Source organism: Pleurodeles waltl, chromosome 11, assembly GCF_031143425.1.
Source record: "Pleurodeles waltl isolate 20211129_DDA chromosome 11, aPleWal1.hap1.20221129, whole genome shotgun sequence".
NCBI classification, from domain to species: Eukaryota; Metazoa; Chordata; class Amphibia; order Caudata; family Salamandridae; genus Pleurodeles; species Pleurodeles waltl.
Window position 1 is genome coordinate 986446668 of NC_090450.1, and position 23273 is coordinate 986469940.

General features: G+C 44.9%; 1 protein-coding gene across 5 annotated transcripts in view; it reads left to right on the forward strand.

Annotated features, from left to right (window-relative positions):
• Positions 1-23273, forward strand: part of GNB1L (G protein subunit beta 1 like) — a 350649-nt gene that overhangs the window by 37623 nt on the left and 289753 nt on the right. The window lies entirely within an intron of this gene.

Genomic DNA, 23273 nt, shown 5'->3' on the forward strand with positions numbered 1-23273 from the left:
TCCTTTTACGCATGTTCTCAGTTCGTCACATTTCAGTGGTGATTTAGGATTTCGGAGCCCTGGCAGCTCAGTCCCTTCACTCACCAGCCTGAATTAATGGTACACTTTCAGTTTTCTTCGGTGATTGAGTTAATCGCAGTTGTAAAGGTCTCTTCAGCCCACAAATGGAAGGGGAACGGGAAGGGCTCGTACTGAATTTGCTAACAAAATCCCTCTGTGAAACCGAACAGCTATTTTCTTGGCACTTAATGAGCCACAAGAATGCACAGAGTGCAAAGGATTCTAGTAACTTTAAGAAGTTAATACTTTGGGTCCAAGTTGTGTGTTCTACAACATGGAGATAAAGATTATTGGTGGTCTGTTAAGTGGGGCGTTGGGGAGACGAGTGTTCAGGCTGGTGGGGCTGTGGGTGAGGGCGCCCCACTAAGAGGGCAAAAGAGATTCATGCAAAGCATTTTACTGCATCAGGACTTGGAGATGAAAGACCACAGTTTCATTCAAAGCATACCCTAAGGTTGCACCCTTTATAGGTCATTGACGATGGGAACTAATGTATTATGTCAACTCAGACCACAATATGTAATTCTGTGAAGATGGCCGTGGTCTGGACTGAACACACCCACTGCTCACTGTGGGAACGGCCTCGCCCCTCAGATCTAGTTGCAAGTAATCATGGACAGATATTTAATATCAGCCCCATATCACTCCGAGCGCCTGTAGCAGGCCAGTTGAGCTGTCTAAAGTGGGATTTTGGAGAGGAGGAAAGGGGTTGTCTCACTTATGGATTGTGAAACATTATATAAAGGAGGTTCTGCAGAAAAGCTCATTTAAAATGCCAGTAGTTCAGTGACTGCCACAGCCCGTAAATGTAGTTAATCACCCATGATGAATTAGCGCGCCAGCCACATTTTTTACATCATATAAAATACCTTAAGAATCAGGCAGCCTGACTGGCCACTCAGCTTGATTTGCAAAGGTTATGTAACTGCTCTAGTCACCAGTCTTGGTGAGAATTAAGTTGAAAATAGTGTTTATCATTACAGATGTCAGAGCTTGTTCAGGATTCAGGAGCTCCCGGGACGGACAGGAGCTACTGGGCCACAACCATGGGCCCTAAGGCCTTTTACCTCTGCTATCTGTGGGCCAGCCCTACCATGGCTGTGCAAACTGGACCAAGTACAACCCTTCCCACACTGGACTCTGAGTGTCAGCGATGACGAGCAGTCACAGGCTTCTCAGGGAGGGTAGCCGGGGATCTGCATGCTTGAAAATCAGCACCACCCCCGAGCAGTGCAATCAAATCAGTATCCAGCTCAGTGCCTTTCTTTGTAGGAACAGACAAGTACTTTTATTACTCAAAAACATAGATGCTCACTACACATTCAGTTATACATGAATATCCGATTACTGGTTGTGGGGCGTGGTGGTCTTATGGGCCTCCTCTGATAAGGCAGTCAACTGGTTCCAGTGATCCCCCCACCATGGTACTGGGTCCGCCTACTTGTAGCAGGCTTGGGGTCTTTCAGGTAAACTGGTCGGTGTAGGTCGTGCTTCTCTCCCTCCCCTTGTATCTAGGTTAGCACACAGGCCTCAGACCTAGGCCCGATCAGTCTCTCACCAAGTTAAGGTTAGCAGCTGAGGGCTGCACCTGCTCGTCTTACTCTCTCAACAGCCTGTGGTTGCAGTACGGGGCAGCGTTCGACCTTGCTGCAGCAGCGGGAGCCTAACCAGCGATGATGAGCTGCGGTGCTATGCGGCAGTCCAGGGGAGGTGCGAGGGCGTGTTCACATGGCAGCGGCGTCTCAACCGTTGCAGACATGAGCCTCTGGACGGCACATGGCAGTCCTCTTTGAGCGGTGCAGCAGAGAGCCACATACGCATCACTTGCAGTGCCAGCGCAGGAGCGCAGGCTTTGGACAGTGGCCTTGCCGGGCGGTGACGGCAGATCACATATTGCTCTGGCTGTCTGGCGAGAACGTGATGATTCTTCTGGGGCGGGCCAGTAATACTGTTCATACGATATTGTACTGGAAATTCTGCTAACATGATGTTTTGTTCATTTCAACTATCAACATATTTGGTAGACCAGTTTAGTTCATCTACTGTTCTGTGGTCACTTAAAATATTGAGAAGGTGATTTTTTTTTTTTTTTAATTGCCACGTTCTCCAAAAAGGAAAAGTAAAAGATGGAAGGAGCCCAAATATTGCCTTGGTTCAAAGGGGCATTGAGAGGTAAACAGTGGCTGCCACTATTGTTAGATGAGGATTGTTAGAAATGGGGTCTCCAGCTGGCAGTGGTTTGCACCGTGTCCAAGTAGGGTCCCTCACTCTAGTCTGGGTAAGGGAACCACACAGCTAATATAATCCCTGCTCTCACCCCCTCTTGGTAGCTCGGCACGGGCAGTCAGGCTCATCTCGGAAGCAATGTGTAAAGTATTTGTGTCTACACACACACGTACACACACATTCACGCACACACACACACACACACACACAATTTATCTGAGTAAAACAAGACCAAAATGACAAAAATCCAACATACTCAAGTAAAGATATCACTTTTTAAAGGTTGAAAAGAGTCTTAATTCATGAGAATCAATGATTGTTTTTGCTGCATACCAGGTAATTTGTGCTAAAAAGATACCAACAAGATGCGTGCGCAGGGGAGCTGAGGCACCAAAAAGCAAAGCGATGCGCCAGTTTCTTACTGCGCAGGGAAGGTGATGTGTCGATTCTTTCCTCACTGGAAAGGCGATGCTTTGATTTCCGAACATGCAGCTTTGGTTCCTTACCGTGTGTAAGGGCAGGCACAGCCCTATTCAGGGGCAAGGGTCAGCTCCTCCCACCACTCTAGGCCAGGAAGACCCATCAGGATATGCAAGGCACAACTCCGCTGTCATCCTGACCCAGACACATATCCCACAGCCAGGCAGAGGCACGGGATGGTTAAGCAAGAAAATGTCCACTTTCTACAAGTGGCATTTACAAACTTACAATTTACAGACCAACTTCACCAAAAGATGCATTTTTAAATTGTGAGCTCAGACTCCAAACTCCATATCTATAGCTGCTCCCAATGGGAAATTACACTTAAGACATATTTCAAGGCAATCCCCATGTTACCCTAAGGGAGAGATAGTCCTTGCAATAGTGAAAACCGAGTTTAGCAGTATTTCATTATCAGGACCTGTAAACCACACCAGTACATGTCCTACCTTTTAAGTACACTGCAGACTGCCCATGGGGCTGCCTTGAGTGTACCCTAGGGGTGACTTACATGTACTAAAAGGAAAGGTTTGGGCGTGGCAAGTGGGTGTACACTGACACTGCAGCAGCAGGTCTGAGACATATTTACAGGATTGCTCCTGTGGGTGGCACAATCAGTGCTGCCGGCCCAATAGTAGCATTTGATTTACAGTCCCTGGGTACACATGGTGCACTATACTAGGGACTTACTAGTAAATCAAATGTGCTAATCGTGGTTAAACCTATCACCAATACAATTTAGACCGAGAGCACTTGCACTTTAGCACTGGGCCAGCAGTGGTAAAGTGCCCAGAGTCCTAAAGCCAGCAAAAAGAGATTCAGCACTGTATCAAAAACAGGAGGTCAGAAGCTAATAAGATGGGGGGGAACCCCACAGAAAAGGGCATTTCCAAAAAGGATGAAAATGAATTAGATCCATTTTAAACATTTATAGAGACAACTAAAATTGAACTATGGAAAGAAAATTAATGAAATGGTTTCCAGATATATGTTTGCAGGCCAGGGGGCATTTTCCAAATGAATCAGTGGATTCATATGTAAGAGGTAACGGGTCTTAACAGTCAAGTGTACACTATCAGATGTTCCAGGACCAAATGATGCAAGGTCAATTTTGTGCACAGAAAGAACAACTAGCTATCAGAGAAATTATTATTGTTAGATGATTTGGCGTTAGACAAGGCTATTGCCATTGCCCATCAGATTGAGGAAATGGCCATAGGTATGAAAGAATTAACATACGAGGTGCCAGTGGTTAAGTCACAAAATTGGGTTAGGTAAGTTAGAGATGTCTGATCGGTAGCTAGGCAGTGATGATGGTGAAAGGTTAGGGGCGAAACAGCATTTGTTTTTGTTGTGGCATTTGGGATATTTTTCTCCTTACAAATTGTTCCAGGCAGCAGGACATCTGTTTAGAATGTGTAAAGCCAAATGCCACTGTGCTTGCATGTACAGGATCAAGAATAGAGAGTACGGAGGGAGCAAGAGCAGTGGTAGAAGGAACACAACTAGCTGGAAACTAACTAGGAAAGTTACTTGTGTGGATGATGACAGAAAAGTTTAGTTTGGTAGGAGAAGTGACAAAGACACTCATTTTGCACAGTTGAGATTGGTGGCCAGGATATTGCAATAATGGCAGATTCTGGCGCTAGATATTCACAACTTAGCGACAACTTGATGACCACGTTTCCAGGGATTCCTCTGAAGTCACACAATATTAGACTGATGGCCTATGGTAGTAAGTAGTGGGCTATAGTATAAATACACTGGAATTCAAGGGAAAGACTATTGATGCCAAGGTGTATGTGGCCAGTAGACGGCCATGACTACTGGGTTGTCCACAACAATGGGATCTATGATGTCACAAGATCCCAATTATCCTGGCCAAGTTTTTGGTTATGGTGATTTAATTATGTGCATGTGGAAGGGACAGCAGAGCAGTGGTGCACAATGTTCCCAGAGTGATTTTCAACCGCTGGAGGCTTGTTAATTGCTAAAGGGTTTCTCTCACAAGATAGTACTCAAAGAAGGGCTAACTTCCAAAGCACCCAAGGTGTATGAATAAACCTTGAGAGAAGACCTTGACCATGTGTAGGAAAGTACCATCTTGCCTGGCATGTTACCCCCATTTTTCACTGTATATATGTTGTTTTAGTTGTATGTGTCACTGGGACCCTGGTAACCCAGGGCCCCAGTGCTCATAAGTGTGCCTGAATGTGTTACCTGTGTAGTGACTAACTGTCTCACTGAGGCTCTGCTAATCAGAACCTCAGTGGTTATGCTCTCTCATTTCTTTCCAAATTGTCACTGACAGGCTAGTGACCACTTTTACCAATTTACATTGGCTTACTGGAACACCCTTATAATTCCCTAGTATATGGTACTGAGGTACCCAGGGTATTGGGGTTCCAGGAGATCCCTATGGGCTGCAGCATTTATTTTGCCACCCATAGGGAGCTCTGACAAATCTTACACAGGCCTGCCACTGCAGCCTGAGTGAAATAACGTCCACGTTATTTCACAGCCATTTTACACTGCACTTAAGTAACTTATAAGTCACCTATATGTCTAACCTTTACCTGGTAAAGGTTAGGTGCAAAGTTACTTAGTGTGAGGGCACCCGGGCACTAGCCAAGGTGCCCCCACATTGTTCAGAGCCAATTCACTGAACTTTGTGAGTGCGGGGACACCATTACACGCGTGCACTACATATAGGTCACTACCTATATGTAGCTTCACCATGGTAACTCCGAATATGGCCATGTAACATGTCTATGATCATGGAATTGCCCCCTCTATGCCATCCTGGCATTGTTGGTACAATTCCATGATCCCAGTGGTCTGTAGCACAGACCCTGGTACTGCCATACTGCCCTTCCTGGGGTTTCTCTGCAGCTGCTGCTGCTGCCAACCCCTCAGACAGGCAGCTGCCCTCCTGGGGTCCAGCCAGGCCTGGCCCAGGATGGCAGAACAAAGAACTTCCTCTGAGAGAGGGTGTGACACCCTCTCCCTTTGGAAAATGGTGTGAAGGCAGGGGAGGAGTAGCCTCCCCCAGCCTCTGGAAATGCTTTGTTGGGCACAGATGTGCCCAATTCTGCATAAGCCAGTCTACACCGGTTCAGGGACCCCTTAGCCCCTGCTCTGGCGCGAAACTGGACAAAGGAAAGGGGAGTGACCACTCCCCTGACCTGCACCTCCCCTGGGAGGTGTCCAGAGCTCCTCCAGTGTGCTCCAGACCTCTGCCATCTTGGAAACAGAGGTGCTGCTGGCACACTGGACTGCTCTGAGTGGCCAGTGCCACCAGGTGACGTCAGAGACTCCTTGTGATAGGCTCCTTCAGGTGTTAGTAGCCTTTCCTCTCTCCTAGGTAGCCAAACCCTCTTTTCTGGCTATTTAGGGTCTCTGTCTCTGGGGAAACTTCAGATAACGAATGCATGAGCTCAGCCGAGTTCCTCTGCATCTCCCTCTTCACCTTCTGATAAGGAATCGACCGCTGACCGCGCTGGAAGCCTGCAAACCTGCAACATAGTAGCAAAGACGACTACTGCAACTCTGTAACGCTGATCCTGCCGCCTTCTCGACTGTTTTCCTGCTTGTGCATGCTGTGGGGGTAGTCTGCCTCCGCTCTGCACCAGAAGCTCCGAAGAAATCTCCCGTGGGTCGACGGAATCTCCCCCCTGCAACCGCAGGCACCAAAAAGCTGCATCTCCGGTCCCTTGGGTCTCCTCTCAGCATGACGAGCGAGGTCCCTCGAATCCAGCGACACCGTCCAAGTGACCCCCACAGTCCAGTGACTCTTCAGCCCAAGTTTGGTGGAGGTAAGTCCTTGCCTCACCTCGCTGGGCTGCATTGCTGGGAACCGCGACTTTGCAAGCTTCTCCGTCCCCTGTGCACTTCCGGCGGAAATCCTTCGTGCACAGCCAAGCCTGGGTCCACGGCACTCTAACCTGCATTGCACGACTTTCTAAGTTGGTCTCCGGCGACGTGGGACTCCTTTGTGCAACTTCGGCGAGCACCGTTTCACGCATCCTCGTAGTGCCTGTTTCTGGCACTTCTCCGGGTGCTACCTGCTTCAGTGAGGGCTCTTTGTCTTGCTCGACGTCCCCTCTCTCTGCAGGTCCAATTTGCGACCTCCTGGTCCCTCCTGGGCCCCAGCAGCGTCCAAAAACGCCAAACGCACGATTTGCGTGTAGCAAGGCTTGTTGGCGTCCATCCGGCGGGAAAACACTTCTGCACGACTCTCCAAGGCGTGGGGGATCCATCCTCCAAAGGGGAAGTCTCTAGCCCTTGTCGTTCCTGCAGTATTCACAGTTCTTCAGCCTAGTAAGAGCTTCTTTGCATCAACCGCTGGCATTTCTTGGGCATCTGCCCATCTCCGAGCTGCTTGTGACTTTTGGACTTGGTCCCCTTGTTCCACAGGTACCCTCAGTCAGGAATCCATCGTTGTTGCATTGCTGATTTGTGTTTTCCTTGCATTTTCCCTCTAACACGACTATTTTGTCCTTAGGGGAACTTTGGTGCACTTTGCACTCACTTTTCAGGGTCTTGGGGAGGGTTATTTTTCTAACTCTCACTATTTTCTGATAGTCCCAGCGACCCTCTACAAGGTCACATAGGTTTGGGGTCCATTCGTGGTTCACATTCCACTTTTGGAGTATATGGTTTGTGTTGCCCCTATCCCTATGTTTCCCCATTGCATCCTATTGTAACTATACATTGTTTGCACTGTTTTCTAAGACTATACTGCATACTTTTGCTATTGTGTATATATATCTTGTGTATATTTCCTATCCTCTCACTGAGGGTACACTCTAAGATACTTTGGCATATTGTCATAAAAATAAAGTACCTTTATTTTTAGTATAACTGTGTATTGTGTTTTCTTATGATATTGTGCATATGACACTAAGTGGTACTGTAGTAGCTTCACACGTCTCCTAGTTCAGCCTGAGCTGCTTTGCTAAGCTACCATTATCTATCAGCCTAAGCTGCTAGACACCCTATACACTAATAAGGGATAACTGGGCCTGGTGCAAGTACCCCTTGGTACTCACTACAAGCCAGTCCAGCCTCCTACACCATGTTTGTGAGCAGGATGTCATTGAAGAAATGTAATCAGCTGACTGGTTATCACTTGCTGTGGTAGTACACAAACCGAATGGTAAGATTAGATTATGTGTTTTAAATTAATGACAGAGTGTGTGTTATTATTATTTTATTATTATTGCATCTTATAAAATGGTCACCTGCCCCACAGGGATTCCCGGCATTAGACGTGGGTAAAGTGAAATCCCCCCCCCCTAGCTAAAATAATCAGGTCTTTAATTGCTTGTAAAACTCCAGAAGAGAGGAGCAGCTTTGCAGCAATTCTGGAAGGTTGTTCCAGAGCTTCGGGCCAAGGTAGAAGAACAGCTGCCCCCCCATGCATGAAGAATTCTAGGCACTTTACAGAGGGACTGGTTTGATAACCGACGCGTGTGGGCTGATAAGGCGCCACTAGATCTTGAATGTATTGTGGAGCTTGTCATATCTAGCCTTGTGCATGTAGCACAAGGCTTTGATCTGTATTATTTTGTCCACCGTCAGCCAGTGAAGCTCTCGAAGCAGAGTAGACACTGGCACCTGCTTTGGGATGCGAAAGAGCAAGCGGGCCACAGCATTTTGAACATCTTGTTGGCACCGAATGACTGCGTTCTCTGCCCTCAAATATAAGATGTTCACATAGTCAGTTCTCAACAAGATCAGAGCTTGAATCACTGTTTTTTGGGCTGTGCCGATGATCTTTTATTTATTTTTATTTTGTATCCACATCAGTACAGCAAAACAGGTAGAAGCCACCTTGGCTACCTGCGGCTTCATGGTTAGCCTCTCGTCCAGTCAGAAGCTGAGGTTCTTTACCTTGGGTGGAAAGTCCAGAAGGTGGCCCAGAACCTCCGGCCAGCGCTGAGGCCCTCAGAATTGGGGATTTTACCCAGATCCATGACCTCAGTTTTTTCGCTGTTTAGCTTGAGTGAGTTAGCACCCATCCATCTGGAGGTCCTGCTCAGATTGTTCAGAGTATCAGTGATATTTCCCTGTGCAGGCGACAAAGCAAAGAGGATCTGTGTGTCACCTGCATACATGAACAACGTTAGACCGCAGCTTTCAGCCACCTCCACAAGGGGGCGTACATATATATTGAAGAGCCTTGGGCTAAAAGCCAAACCCTGGGGAACGCCTGTGGCTCTCAAGCAAGAGACTAAGCCACTTACTTGCTTTATCATGACAGAAGGTGGGTACACTTGCAAGAGCATGCCACTTGGGTTAATATTGGCTTCTGTTGTATATCAGTCGATAATGCATAAACTCTTAGAAGGGATGGAAAATATGGTGAATTCTCAGTATGGTATTGCCATATTTGGGCACACTAAGAGCAGAATGACACATTATACATGGTTCTTGACACTTTGGAAAACTGTGGTTTGACGAGAAGGAAAGGAAAACGTAAGCCTGTTGTGGATTATTTTCGCCATTGCATATGCAAAAATCTGGTTGCCTCAAAGAAAAGTTTGATCAGGGTAATGGAGGGGGCGCGTGACCCAGCAGATAAATAAAAACCCCTATCATTTATGAGTTTTGCCCACTATTTTGCAGAGTATATATTTTTATCTTCTGATAAAATAATACATATGAGAACTTTATTGGGGAAAAATGAAAAGTTTGTGCGGAGTCGCGAATGACGATTCAGTGAGTAAAGAAAGAGACGGCCAAGTAATAATGCTCAAAGTTAGGAGCTCCAAGACCCCCCCTTGTCAATTGGTAATTGGAGCTTCCGAAAGGCAACAAGCCGTCGCCCCTTGTTCCAAATAAATGTCCTTAGCATGCCATGTATTGTTTGGAAGGTGGGGTTCGGTATGTGAACTGATAAATTATGGAAGCAATAAAGGAGCCGGGGGAGCATTACCATTTTAGACAAGGAGACCCGGCCCTGTACTGTAAGTGGGAGGGTGCTCCAGAATGTCAGTTGCGGTCTCAGGGAGGCAATGGCTGGGTGAGATTACCATCTGTCAAGTCCCCGGGTTCATGGTGTATCTGAATACCAAGATAACGAAATGTGGGCGACTCCAATCTCATTATGTGGGGTTCCCACCATTAAATACTGCAGCAGACAATCTGGGTGCACAGGGAACACATAGGTCTTCACCCAGTTGACACCCAATCCTAAAGCCTCTCAAAATTCAGCCAGGGCCGTCTCGAGTCTTCCAGCTCCTTGCCTGATGTTACGGATATAAATGAGGACATCATCCGCATAAAGGGAAACAGCGTACAGTTCATCCCCCAATCGGATACCCCAATCCACCCCATCGTGGCGTAAGCGCTGGGCCAGTGGCTCCACTGCCAGTGCAAATAAGAGCAGCCACATTGGGTATCACTGGTGCGTGCCCCGGCTTATCTCTATCAGGGCTGAAACGAGTTGGCCTATCTAAACTCGGGCTTTGTAAAATAAGCGCACGAGGCACAGCAAACGCACTGGGATGCCAAACTTTGGGTACCTGTTAATGGGAAATTGTTCTGTCCTTGTCACAATATGCTATGGCACTATAGCTCCCACCTCTCCAAGATACTCGAGGTGTCAATGCTTCTAAGCAGGTCAGGGGATAGCGATTCGTAAAACTGAATCTGAAGAACAATGGGGAATAGATGTAATGATTGTCAAAGGATCACCATTCAGTTCTCCTTCTAGGATTGTGTATGTGCTCTTGGTCTATCTGTGTGTTTTTAATAATGTGTGGTGTCCTGAGCGATATCCAGATCAAAATACCTCTGGAATGTGCTGACTATTCGGTACCAATTAGTTGCACAATCCATCTCCAATGGAATTTGACCATTTTTATCTGTCAGGTAGGTGTCCTGCAGACATCTATATGTATCTGTCTATGCTTTTAGTGTGAATATATCCTATATTATTTGCTTGGTGTGCCCCTTATATTCTAGGTAATACAGTTATACCCATCAGGCATGAATGTTTAGCCTAGCACTCCAATTGACTATCCAGGCTCTTTCTTGAATGGTAACCAGCTTTCTGATATACCAGAAAGGGGTACACCCCTTCTCCTTTGGACAAAGGAATATATTGTTTCTGGTACATTCATGTAGGATAATGTTGCCATGCTAAGAACCTTCAACTCAGTCTTCGTCCTAAGCATCAACTGATCACCAAAAGCCCTAGCCAAGGTAGACTGAACTCCCCCGCATTGTAGCTTTCATTCTCAAGACCAACATAAAGCTCATCTTTTTGTGACTATTTGTCCCAGGTGCCCACCCCAATATATGTGCACACTATAATCAGACCACAGTATCTAGTCTAGTATCATCTCCTACAACCTCACTACAAATTATGATCCATACTTTACAGTCTGGGGTTCACCTGTTGGCCCATTTAAATCATCCTGTTCTTGATCATGGGTGTTATCTCTGGGCAACGGTACAGCTTCTCACCTGCCTCACTGGAGTCAAAGCCAAGGTCTTTCTCTCTTGCATCTAGTCTCCACTTTCTGACAGCGCTTTCTGATAGTGTCTGTAATGTGCCATTTTCTCAACTAGTCGGGTTATTGCCTCGACCGCCTGTTCTTAGTCTGTTTACTCAAGCTCTTGCTGTTGCTTCTGCATCTGTTTTGGTGATGTCACCTTCCTGATGCTGTTCCAGTGACTTTTCCTTCCCTAAGAAATATGTTGTCTTCTAGCTATTTCCAGGCTTCAACAGATGTTAGAAGGAAATGAGTGACACAATATTTTATAATCCTCAGCTTAGCAAGAAATAAGAAGGCAAATTAAATCCTCAGCTGTTTCATTTGTCTTTTAGCGTCTTTGGACAGTGGCTATGTAGTCTGAAAAAACATGCATTTTGTTGCAATCTATCGTCCAAGGGCCTAGTCTACACACAACCTGCAAAGTTTGGTCCCTGTCTTTGAAGTTGACTTGTCTTGCCGAAAGCCACCTCGAAGGAGCTCGTACAGGCGGTTGCCCCAGCACTTGGTGGGCCCGTTGAACTATGAAAAACAGGTTGCCTTCCTAGATTTGCTTAGTCAGCCACTGTTCCAGGCATATTGTCCTTCAGTCTTTTTTGGCAGTCCTACCACAATTAATTTGTTGCACCATGACCATCCTTAATTCTATTCTGCAGGTGGTTATCTATAGCTGTAAGTTCCTTCAGTTGCACTTGCACCTCAGTCACTGGGAGTCGCATCACATCATCTCATTTTCCGTGACTCATTCTGTCAGTTTCTTATGATGAGCTCTGGGATGGTCAACACAATTGCCACAGAATCTATTTTGGCTACAGCAGTGCTTCTCATCTCTAGATTCACCTGCATGATAGCATCAGATTTACCAGAGTACTCCTACAGAGTATTCTCAGGGGCCTTGGCAGGGGTCTCAATTAACCCCATCACCAAACATGCTTACAGACAGATGTGCTGCATTTTACTATATTCAGGCATCGTCGCCTTTACTCTGTCAAAGTGCACATGGTCCAGGCTTCGAGCAGCTTCCCCGGCCAGGAGCTCGTCGGGAGCTTCAACTAGCAATTTGGACCCCTCGTGTACCTGGCCTAGACTGCCACTCCTTCCAGAATAGCAAGGGCACTCAGGGTAAAAGCTGTTTGCAAACATTATTAAATTAGATCTGTCACCATGCAATTGCCTCTTATGTTAAATACCAACTTTCTTTGCCGGATCACCAAACAGTAATCATCATTTAGCTTTTTTTTTGCTACTGTGTCAGGCAAGTTACTTATTTTTGGACTTAAAGCATATCTCTCGTAGACCACAGAACAGCTCATCGCCATACAAATTGTGGGCCAGAGATTGGAGTCACTGATCTATCTAAATAATAATTCAGCAGAATGCTCATCTTCTCAGCTCCCACTCTGTCTCAAATTATAGAGTTTCTGATCGGCACAGCCTGGGGGGGTCTCAATATCACCACCTATTAAACTCTACTTCCATGAGACCACCACCTCATTCCACACATTTAGGCAGATCTCCCCTTAGTTACAGCTATTTGTTGCACTTACTAACATGTGGATGTTACATAGTGCTGCTTACCATGTAGTTGTTCTCCAGGTCCTGCTATCATATGTTCATGCACCCACTCTGCCCCAGTTGTCTCTTCAGTTTGGGCCTCAAGAAGAGTGTAGAGAAGTGATCCACAGCAGAAATATCCCCTGTGCAGCCACTGAACCGCTTCTCCCCTCTAATTGGGTACTTATTTACGGCTTGTGGTTTCTGCTCCCACATCCACAACTGCACTGCCCAGCTGTGGTCTAGTCATCGGTGTTTGTTGGCCTGACCCCTAGGAATGCTGCACCAGCCAGACAGGGTTGTCAACTTCCGGAGTGGGACTGCTCACACAACGTGATACCTTTGGCACATTGTCCTTTTCATGCACAGTGGGGTGGCCGTCTGGCTGAGCAACACAATTAAAGCAGAGCTAGTCTAATGTTAGCACAAGTGCTCACCTCACTTTGGCCTGTCCGCCCAGGCTAGCCACCTTGAAGCGATGGCACTGCAAATCAGTTTTAGAGCATATCCATCTCAAGCTGCCTTTTTATGCAGGCCTAAATTGCTGCTTTTGGTTCAGAGGCAGTGAGGGGTATCTGGTCCCAATTGGGGAAAAAGTATGTGGCAGATTGGTCCAGGCTAAACTGTGTGGTGGGGTTACATCCTAGGGAACTACAGGACAACACGTCCTATGTCATGTTTTGCCTGGCTTTGTAATATTCCCCCATTTGTGCATTCTTAATCATTTCAGTGATGCTGCCTAATTGTTCCACTGTGGTTGCTGAATTATGTCAACATGGCTGCTTGGTTATGAGCATGATGAAACTTTACTATACTAAGGGGATTCTCAGTAGTGTCAGGACAAGGCCAAATCATATTCGTGGCCTTTTGAGTCATGCCAGTGTGGCTGCTCGATTGAGCTAGAGACGCCTCTTTGGTATGCCACTGGTGCAGCTCAAATATTCCTGCTGGGTTTTTCTAATATGCTAGTGATGCTGCTCAAATATCCCTGTCATGCTTCTCTAGTATGCCAGCGATGCTACTCAAATATCCCTACCGTGCTTCTCTAGTATGCCAGTGATGCTCCTCGAATATCCCTGCTGTGCTTCTCTAGCATGACAGTGATGCTTATCAAATACCCCTGCTGTGTGCTTCTCTAGCATGACAGTGATGCTTCTCAAATGTCCCTGCCAAGCTTCTCTAGTATGCCAGTGATGCTCCTCAAATATCCCTGCTGTGCTTCTCTAGCATGACAGTGATGCTTCTCAAATATCCCTGCTGTGCTTCTCTAGCATGACAGTGATGCTGCTCAAATGTCCCTGCCATGCTTTTCTAATATGCCAGTGATGCTGCTCAAATATCCCTGACGTGCTGCTTAGAATGCCACTGGTGCCCAACGTGAGGCTGTTTACTACTAAGATAATAGGACTGCAGAACTTCCGGATGTGGAAGACTAAGTCCATCCACACCATCGTAAACTGTCTGCCCAATTCCTGGCTAGCTCACCCCATGTCCCCCCCAAACATACTAGGGTGGAAGGTGATTATGGCAACCTGAACATGACTCTCTGACTCCCCAGGGTAGTTGTGGAAACAGATTGTACCTTTTCATTGTATTACTCATGCATGCTCAAGCGAAGACACAACAGATATACAAACTGAGTTTTCAATATAGCTATTGAAACAAACGTAATCTTTCATAAAGTGAATGAGCTGTGATAATTGGGTAAGTGAAACAAAGCAAAGTAATCAGCATGATAAACATGGTGAAGACAATGAATAATCCAACCATAGTAAATGTGTTCTAGACGTTCTAGAGGTTCCTACCTAACCCTGAGACTACTCTGAGAGTATAGCAGGTCTACCCTTCTGCCTGCTCTGATCCAAGGGATTAGCCCTAGCCCCATACCTGAAGAGTAAAGAGTCGGCCTGCATTGTAGATGCTCTCGGGAGCTGGTAGATTAGTGCCGGCAGAGCAGCCTGTTGAACAGTGTTGAATTCGTCCCAGGACGGTCGTGGCTGGAGTCCCCTCTGTCCCACCCGGGTCAGCACTCTGTTTACATAATAAAAACATACTGTGTTGGAAGCACAGCTCTGATGCAATGCTGTGTCTAGATGTTAGAAGCTGTCTCCTAAATTGTCAACACAACAACTAGGATATTGTGCACATTTTTCCTACCCTCGACCAGAAAGTACCTAATACGTGTCTTGGAAAGGCTAATGACTAAACAAGCAACTCATACCATATATTCTTAGAAAAATATCATGCAAGAAATGCGTTTAAAATGTCAATGGTAAAAACAGCACAGCTAAAGCGCATAAATTATGAAATGTAAAATGAAGCTAAAACTGGGGGAACCAACTCGGGTCCAAGAGGTCAACACAACACCTTCTTCTATCTCGCCCCTTCTCTTTCCTCATCGACACAACCATCAATAACGCTTCAAACATGATTATGATACAAACATGTTTCTTGCACAGTTTGTTAAAGGCATTGTACTTATGAGATTATGATCATGAGCCTTAAAAACCCAATACAAAACTCAATAAAAACGTTTGAACAAACCACAAAACTACTTTAAGAAGTATAGATTAAAAATGCATACAAATTAGGAAATATTTTGTTTGAGACACAGACAACATATGCAAAAATTGAGGTTTTTAATGGCGAGCTTGTTGCTTTACAGAATGGCAGTTTATTTCTAAACGACAAAGCGATATGATAGTCGGTAGCATATTGCTTCATCTAATGCATGCTGTTTTTGTTGGTGTGGTTCACCTTCATATTTAGCTTCCAGTTTCAAATTCCTTCACATTTACATAATGTTTTAAAACTTTCAGTTTTACATTCAGCTTTTTTTAATGTGTACATACTTTATTAATCTGCTAATATTGTTTGCTTATTTTTAAACAGTAGTTGACCCCCCCCTTGAGTAGATGTTGCAGAGGCCCTGGGGTCCAAGGACCCCAGGTTAAGGAACACTGATCTAGATTATGCCAGTATTGCTTCAAAGGTAATAAATAATTAATCTAAAAAATAGATTAAAGCAAGGGTTAAAATAGACGTTACTGTTTTTGATTTTTAATAAATCTAAAAAGTACAATTTTTTTAGCATTGATTTATAGGTAGTGAATAGAGGGGGTAAGGTGTTTTAGCACTCAGGTGGGTAGTTTATAGGTTAGTAAGATGTTTATAGGGTAGTAAGGAGTTTTTAAGGATCGTGGATGGATAGTGTATAACCTCGTAAGGTGTTTTTAAGGCTTGGGGATGGATAATGTAAGGTGTTGTTAGGGTTCGAGGTTGGGTGGTGTATAGGGGTAGTAAGGTATTTGTAAGGCTCGGAGGGGTAGTGTTTATGGTAGTAAGGTGTGTGTAGGGCTCGGGGATAGATAGAGTATATACTAGTAACATGTTGTAGGGCTAAGGGATAGGTAGTGTATGGGGTCGTAAGGTATTTATAGGGTTTAAATGGGTAGTGTTTGTGGTAGTAAGGTGTGTTTAGGGCTCAGGATGGATAGAGTATATACTAGTAACATGTTGTAGGGCTAAGGGATAGGTATTGTACGGGGTAGTAAGGTATTTATAGGGTTTAAATGGGTAGTGTTTATGGTAGTAAGGTGTATTTATGGCTCGGGATGCATAGAGTATATACTAGTAACATGTTGAAGGGCTCAGGGATAGGTATTGTACGGGGTAGTAAGGCATTTGTAGGGCTCAGATGGGTAGGTGTTTTTAGGGCTTGGGATGGATAGTTTATAGCCTAGTATGGTTTTTTTAAGGCTTGGGGATGGATAATGTGTTGGCTAGTAAGATGTTGTTAGGGTTCGAGGTTGGGTAGTGTATGGGGTAGTAAGGTATTTGTAAGGCTCGGCCGGGTAGTGTTTATGGTAGTAAAGTGTGTTTAGGGCTCGGGGATAGATAGAGTATATACTATTAACATGTTGAAGGGCTCAGGGATAGTTATTGTATGGGGTAGTAAGGCATTTGTAGGGCTCAGATGGGTAGGTGTTTTTAGGGCTTGGGATGGATAGTTTATAGCCTAGTATGGTGTTTTTAAGGCTTGGGGATGGATAATGTGTTGGCTAGTAAGGTGTTGTTAGGGTTCGAGGTTGGGTAGTGTATGGGGTATTTGTAAGGCTCGGAGGGGTAGTGTTTATGGTAGTAAGGTGTGTTTAGGGCTCGGGGATAGATAGAGTATATACTAGTAACATGTTATAGGGCTAAGGGATAGGTAGTGTATGGGGTAGTAAGGTATTTGTAGGGCTCAGATGGGTAGGTGTATAGGGTAGTAAGGTGTTTTTTTAAGGGCTCAGGGTGGATAGTGTATAGCCTAATAGGGTGATTTTAGGGCTTGGGATGGATAATGTATAGGCTAGTAAGGTGTTAGGGCTGGAGGATGAGTGGTCTATAGTGGTAGTAAGGCATTTGTAGGGCTTGGATGGGTAGGTATTTTTAAGGCTCGGAAAGTATAGTGTATAGGTTAGTAAGGTGTTTTTAGGGTTCGGGGGTGGGTAGTGTATAGGATGGTAAGGTGTTTTTAGGGCTCGGATGGATAGTGTATAGCCTAGTAAGGTGTTTTTAGGACTCTGCGAATGATAGTGTATGGGATAGTAATGTGTTTTTAGGGTTTGGGGATGGGTAGTATAAAGGGATAGTAAGGTATTTTAGGGATCGGATGGGTAGGTGTTTTTAGGGCTTGGGGTGGACAATTTAAAGTCTATTAGGGTGATTTTAGGGCTCGGTGCGTAAGGGTTTTTTAGGACTAGAATGGGTAGTATATAGGGTAGTAAGGAGGTTTTAGTGCTCTGGATGGATAGTGTATAGGCTAGTAATGTGTTTTTTAGGGCTCGGGATGGATAGTGTATACTATAGTACTGTGTTTTTGGGGCTCGGGATGGATAGTGTATAGGCTAGTAAAGTGTTTTGGGTGATGGGGTTGGGTAGTGTATAGGCTAGTAATGTGTTTTTAGGGCTCGGGATGGATAGTGTTTAGTAGAGTAATGTGTTTTTGTGGCTCTGGATTGATAGGGTATAGGCTAGTAAGGTGTTTTTGCGGCTTGTGTTGGGTAGTGTATAGGCTAGTAAGGTGTTTTTAGGGCTTGTGGATGGGTAAGGTGTTTTTAAAACTTGGGCTGGTAGTATATAGGGTAGAAAGAAGATTTTAGGTCTCAGGGATGGATAGTGTATAGGTTAGTAAGGTGTTTTTAGGCGTTCAGGGTTGGGTAGTAAGGTATTTTTAGGGCTCAGTGATTGGTTAGGTGTGTAAGGTGTTTTAGGATGTGGATGGGTAGTATCTAGGGTAGAAAGGAGTTTTTAGGGCTCGGGGTGGTTAGTTTAAGGGGTAGTAAGTTATTTGTAGGGCTTGGATGTGTTGGATTTAGGGTTGTAAGGTGTTTGTAGGGCTCTGATGCATAGTGTATAAGTAGTGAGGTGTTTTTAGGGCTCTGATGTGTGGTGTATAGAGTAGGACGGTGTTTTGGGGCTTCAGAAGGCTAGTGCTTAGGCCAGTAAGGTGGTTTTAAGACTTAGATGAGTAACGTATAGGGTCGTAAGGTGTTTTTGCGGCTTGTGTTGGGTAGTGTATAGGCTAGTAAGGTGTTTTTGGGGCTCGTGTTGGGTAGTGTATAGGGTAGTAAGGTGTTTTTAGGGCTTGTGGATGGGTAAGGTGTTTTTAAAACTTGGGCTAGTAGTATATAGGGTATAAAGAAGATTTTAGGTCTCGGATGGATAGTGTATAGGTTAGTAAGGTGTTTTTAGGCGTTCAGGGTTGGGTAGTAAGGTATTTTTAGGGCTCAGTGATTGGTTAGGTGTGTAAGGTGTTTTAGGATGTGGATGGGTAGTATCTAGGGTAGAAAGGAGTTTTTAGGGCTCGGGGTGGTTAGTGTAAGGGGTAGTAAGTTATTTGTAGGGCTTGGATGCGTTGGATTTAGGGTTGTAAGGTGTTTGTAGGGCTCTGATGCATAGTGCATAAGTAGTGAGGTGTTTTTAGGGCTCTGATGTGTGGTGTATAGAGTAGGACGGTGTTTTGGGGCTTCAAACGACTAGTGCTTAGGCCAGTAAGGTGGTTTTAAGACTTAGATGAGTAACGTATAGGGTCGTAAGGAGGTTTTAAGGCTCGGGTTGGATATGGTGCAGGGCTTTATAATGTGTAATCGTTTTATCATCAGGGGACTCGTTTAAGCAGTTTCATATCTAATGTGATAGTTCTAAGTAATGATCAATTTCAAAATGGCTCTAAAACTGTATCTGGCTTTTGATGTATCATTGGATATGGAACTACTTAAACGGGTTCTTTGATAAACAATTGGAAGAAATGTGTTGCAAAACTCTACCACAAGCGAAGTTTGTAAAAGTGAATTTCACCCAGTGACAACCTGTGACCTGCTCGTCCGCGGTGTGCTCCCTGATCAAGGCGACTTTGCAGGGTCATTGCGAGGGTTTTATACTCCAGAGTACTGCTGTAGGTACCTTGTGTCCTTGCTGTCAGGTACCACCAAGCACTGTGACAAAGGCCTACTACACGCATAGTGACACCGGCGCCCAAGACATGTTGTGGTAATGTGGCCAGAGTTGTGTTTTACTCCTTTAAAGTCATTATTTGAGTGTTGACGAGCCTGTGTTGTGTTTCCTACTTCTTGTGTCCTCGTGCTAGTAGTCTCGTGTTTTTGTTGTATTTATTATCTTTATTTTTGCAGTTTTATATAGCGCGAAGTGGACCCAAAGGTATCAGAGCGCTTTACATGAGCATCAGTTACAGTACACAAGGACACATTCGTTTTTGGTAGGCAGGGTGACGTTGAATGATGTGCCCAGAATCACAGGATGCTGAGCCGACGCCGAGACTCGAACCTGGTTCCCCGGCTCCAAGGTTGGCAGCTCTGGCCTTAAGTCACAGCCTCTCCCCATGAGTTGTCATGAGTTGTCCCCATCTGGCTCGTCCTCGTGGGTTTGATTCCGAGGGGATTCTATGTTTGACCAGTTGTTGGCATCTGAGGTAGGTGGGGTCGCCCCCTGGTGCGGCCTGGGACTTACCTGAAGAATAAAGTTGTTTATTCTACGTCACGTGCTCTAAGCACTACTTATTCCCTCCGCATCTCTCTTAAAACAGCCCGGGCCGGGCTCTCGCTGCCAACACTCACAACGTGTCCACACCATCAACAGTGTGTGTTTTACAAATCCCATTTTAATTCGCTGGATTGCTTGCTGCTTTTTGTCTGCCAGCAAGCGGCTGTGTTTTTTGTGTTAAATTAACAGCCCTTTGGGCAGCATTGAAACTTAAGAACGAGCACTTTTGATGGAAAGAAATAAGCGCGTTTGTAATACCCGACAACAGATAGGAGCTGTTAAGACTGTAATGGGTTCTTGTAAGGCGAGATTGTGCCCTGGCCTTTGTCGCGCACTATCCCAGCCTTCAGATGCCAAGCGCCGTGGGCACATGAGCAGCGGCCAGGCTGGGGCGCTAGGAGCTATAAATGCCAGTTGCTCGGCATAGATAGGTTGTCACCAGGCCTCGTGGGTTTAAAACATTAAGTGGAACCAGCCCGGGCTTTAGTAGGGATCTGGGGACACCTGCTGCTGGTTGTAGGATGCCGAAGGCTGGCTCTACTGGGGCATTTAACACATGAACTGTGCACTTATAATGCAACCAGTATCCAGTGGACTTAAAAGGTTCCTTGTGCGCGTAACTGGATATTAAGCAAAGAGAAATAATTATGAGATTACTTCAAATTTACAAGACTGGTGTAAGACAACTTTGGCGGCATGTCTTCGCTGTACGTATAATTCCGCTTAAGCGCCAGATTAATGTGAGTTATTCCTTAGGTCAGCATGTTTCGGCCAGTTAACACTTTTAATGGAGCTCTCACTCATGTTTTTTTCCTTAAAGCCCTCAGCTGTTCCAAACCCAATCCGAGAAGACCCTAAAAGGCAATCAAGGCTTTGCTGCAACTCCTTCTCCTTGCCTCTCCGCTGATCATTTCTTTTTTTGGTGCACTTGAAACCTCTAACGGGTACTGGAGGCGTCTCCCCTTAAGCCTGTCCTAGGTCCCCCTGCACGGAGGCTTGGCAGGAAGTTTACTGTCAGCATCTGTTCAGTCATTTGTCGGTCTATTGGAACTGGCAGCTGCAGTGACCAATTACAACCTTGTGGACGTCAGCTGTGCGGACGGCCTACTACTGGGACGTTGAAGATGGCCGTCAACCCAGGGCTCAGACTCTGGTGGGCTGCCCTTTACACGCTCCTACCCTTGTGTAGGCTTGAATGGATGACCATAGAAGTGTCAAGATCGGGCATTCCTGGTGAAGTTTATCGGTGTACAGCCATCACTCGTTAATTACTCCTGGCACAGTAAATACATGGGTACCACCTCCCTCATTGGTCCATTCTCGATACCAAGCCAAGGTCTTTGGGTGTTCCCTGAGGTAAACACCTGCTAAATACCAGCATCAGCTCAGTCAGAGGTCCATTCTCAATCTAAAGCCATCACTCTTCGGTTGTTCCTCGCGCAGTGAACATACGCAGATTACCAGCACCAGGAAGGGTGAAGGTGTGTCCCGACTTAACCAAAACATGTGCATAGGGACTCATGTGTTTTTCAGTTTTACAGATTAATGGCCTTGGTCTGATAAACAAAAAATCACAATCTTAATCCGGTTAGGTTTTCAAGTTGATCTAAATCTGGTTTTATATATGTTAACCAAATTTATGCCCATAGGCTAGTGTAGTGGCAGTGTTCGTCTGGGTTGTGATCTTTAGAGGGTCAAACGACATACCGTCATGTTTTGGGTTGAAGATGGCTAATCCTCCCATTTGCTGATCCCATTCCAGCTTCTTACAGATGGGCTCAAAATAATCTCTGATCCATCTGCACACCAAAGTACTTGAATTCTGTTACAGTCTCAAATTATGTCACCTTAGTTTTCCAAAATTTCTTGCATTCGTCAAAATCTATGACGTCAATTTTTGAAAGATTTCAGTGCACTGTTCATGGTTCATCTTGCCATATAGTCAGTCTCCTTCCAAATATGACCATATTCCTTCTGGTTCCTCAATGTTTTTGTCACGGTGTGATTGGCAAAAAATAATTTCTTGTGATGGCACTTTCCTTTGCAAAATCGTGCAGAGCAAAATGTGTATGCCAATGTATGATATTTTTAGAGTGAATGCAGATTTCACTAGGTTCTTGTTGGATCTGGATGAAATGTAATGTCCAAGAAGTTTACATATAATTGGCACAAATGTATCTTCACCTCCTTTCATTCTTAAATATTTTTGACCCTTTCTTCAATTGTGATTTTGAAGTTAAATCTTGTCCATAAATCTTGTCAACACCAAAATCTGTGGGATTTTGGTGTTGTGAGAAGTTATGACTGCCACAGCCTGTAATAGTTTCAATTAAATCATCATTGCTGGTCACACTTGTTTGTGGATGAGTCCATCTTTTTTTATCTATCCAGTCTCAACTTGACAGCGCTGGATTTCTACTATTGTAGAAGACTCGGGCAGTGGGTTGTCAATTCTGAGTCAATTCTGTGATCAGAAAAGGTGACCAGGTTGATTGTTGATATAGATGATGACTAGGAGAATAAAGATTAATATATTATTTGAGTTTAGAGCAAGTAAAACGTCTATTCCCCATGGAAGTGAAGGATTTCATGAATCTCTAACACATGCGTGTACCCTGTGTACACATCCAGCAACGCGTCAAATGTTTGCGGTAGTAAAAGCAGGCACAGTTGCGCTGTTGTGGTGCTGGTTCATGTAGTGGGGTACACAAAGCAGCTAATCTGAGAAACTCAACACCCACAGGGTGTCTGTGCTTCTTTGGCACAACCTCATGGGACAGCAACTCCACTGGACATTTTGCATGATTCGAAACTACAGCAGATATCTCTTTGTGTACGTTTTTTCTGTTGGTTGTCTCTACGTAAAGCACCATCACTTGTTTTACGAAAGTTGTGAATTAGCACGGTCTCCACCTATGGCGAGGGAATTTTACCTTCATCGTTAGCAAAGCACTTCTATTCCACTGATTTTTTTTTTTTTTTTTTTTTTTTTTTTTTTTAAAGGGGACCAATTAAAAATACACCCTTGCTGTGACAGAAGAAATGCCTGAATAACAAACCATTCCATAAAGAGGACATATGAGCAACACCAGGATAGGCCTTTTACAAGGTGACATCTCAGAAGAACAAACCGCAAACCTGAACCTTGTTGTCTTTGGTGTTGCAGTTCTTCAGACGCAAGGCTGAAAGATTATTGCATTCCCATTTTATAAATTTGCTGGGAAAACAGATCAATTTAAATAGAGACAATATTTTAATTTTCTGATTCAAATGAAGTATTGCAATCACGTAGCTAATTTATTATTAAACAAACATGTTTCAAAGTAAGGAGGGAGATGGCATGGTTTCCAAAAATTAATGAAGGGACTGTAAACGGCGATCAGGGAATCACCAGCTTGACATCAT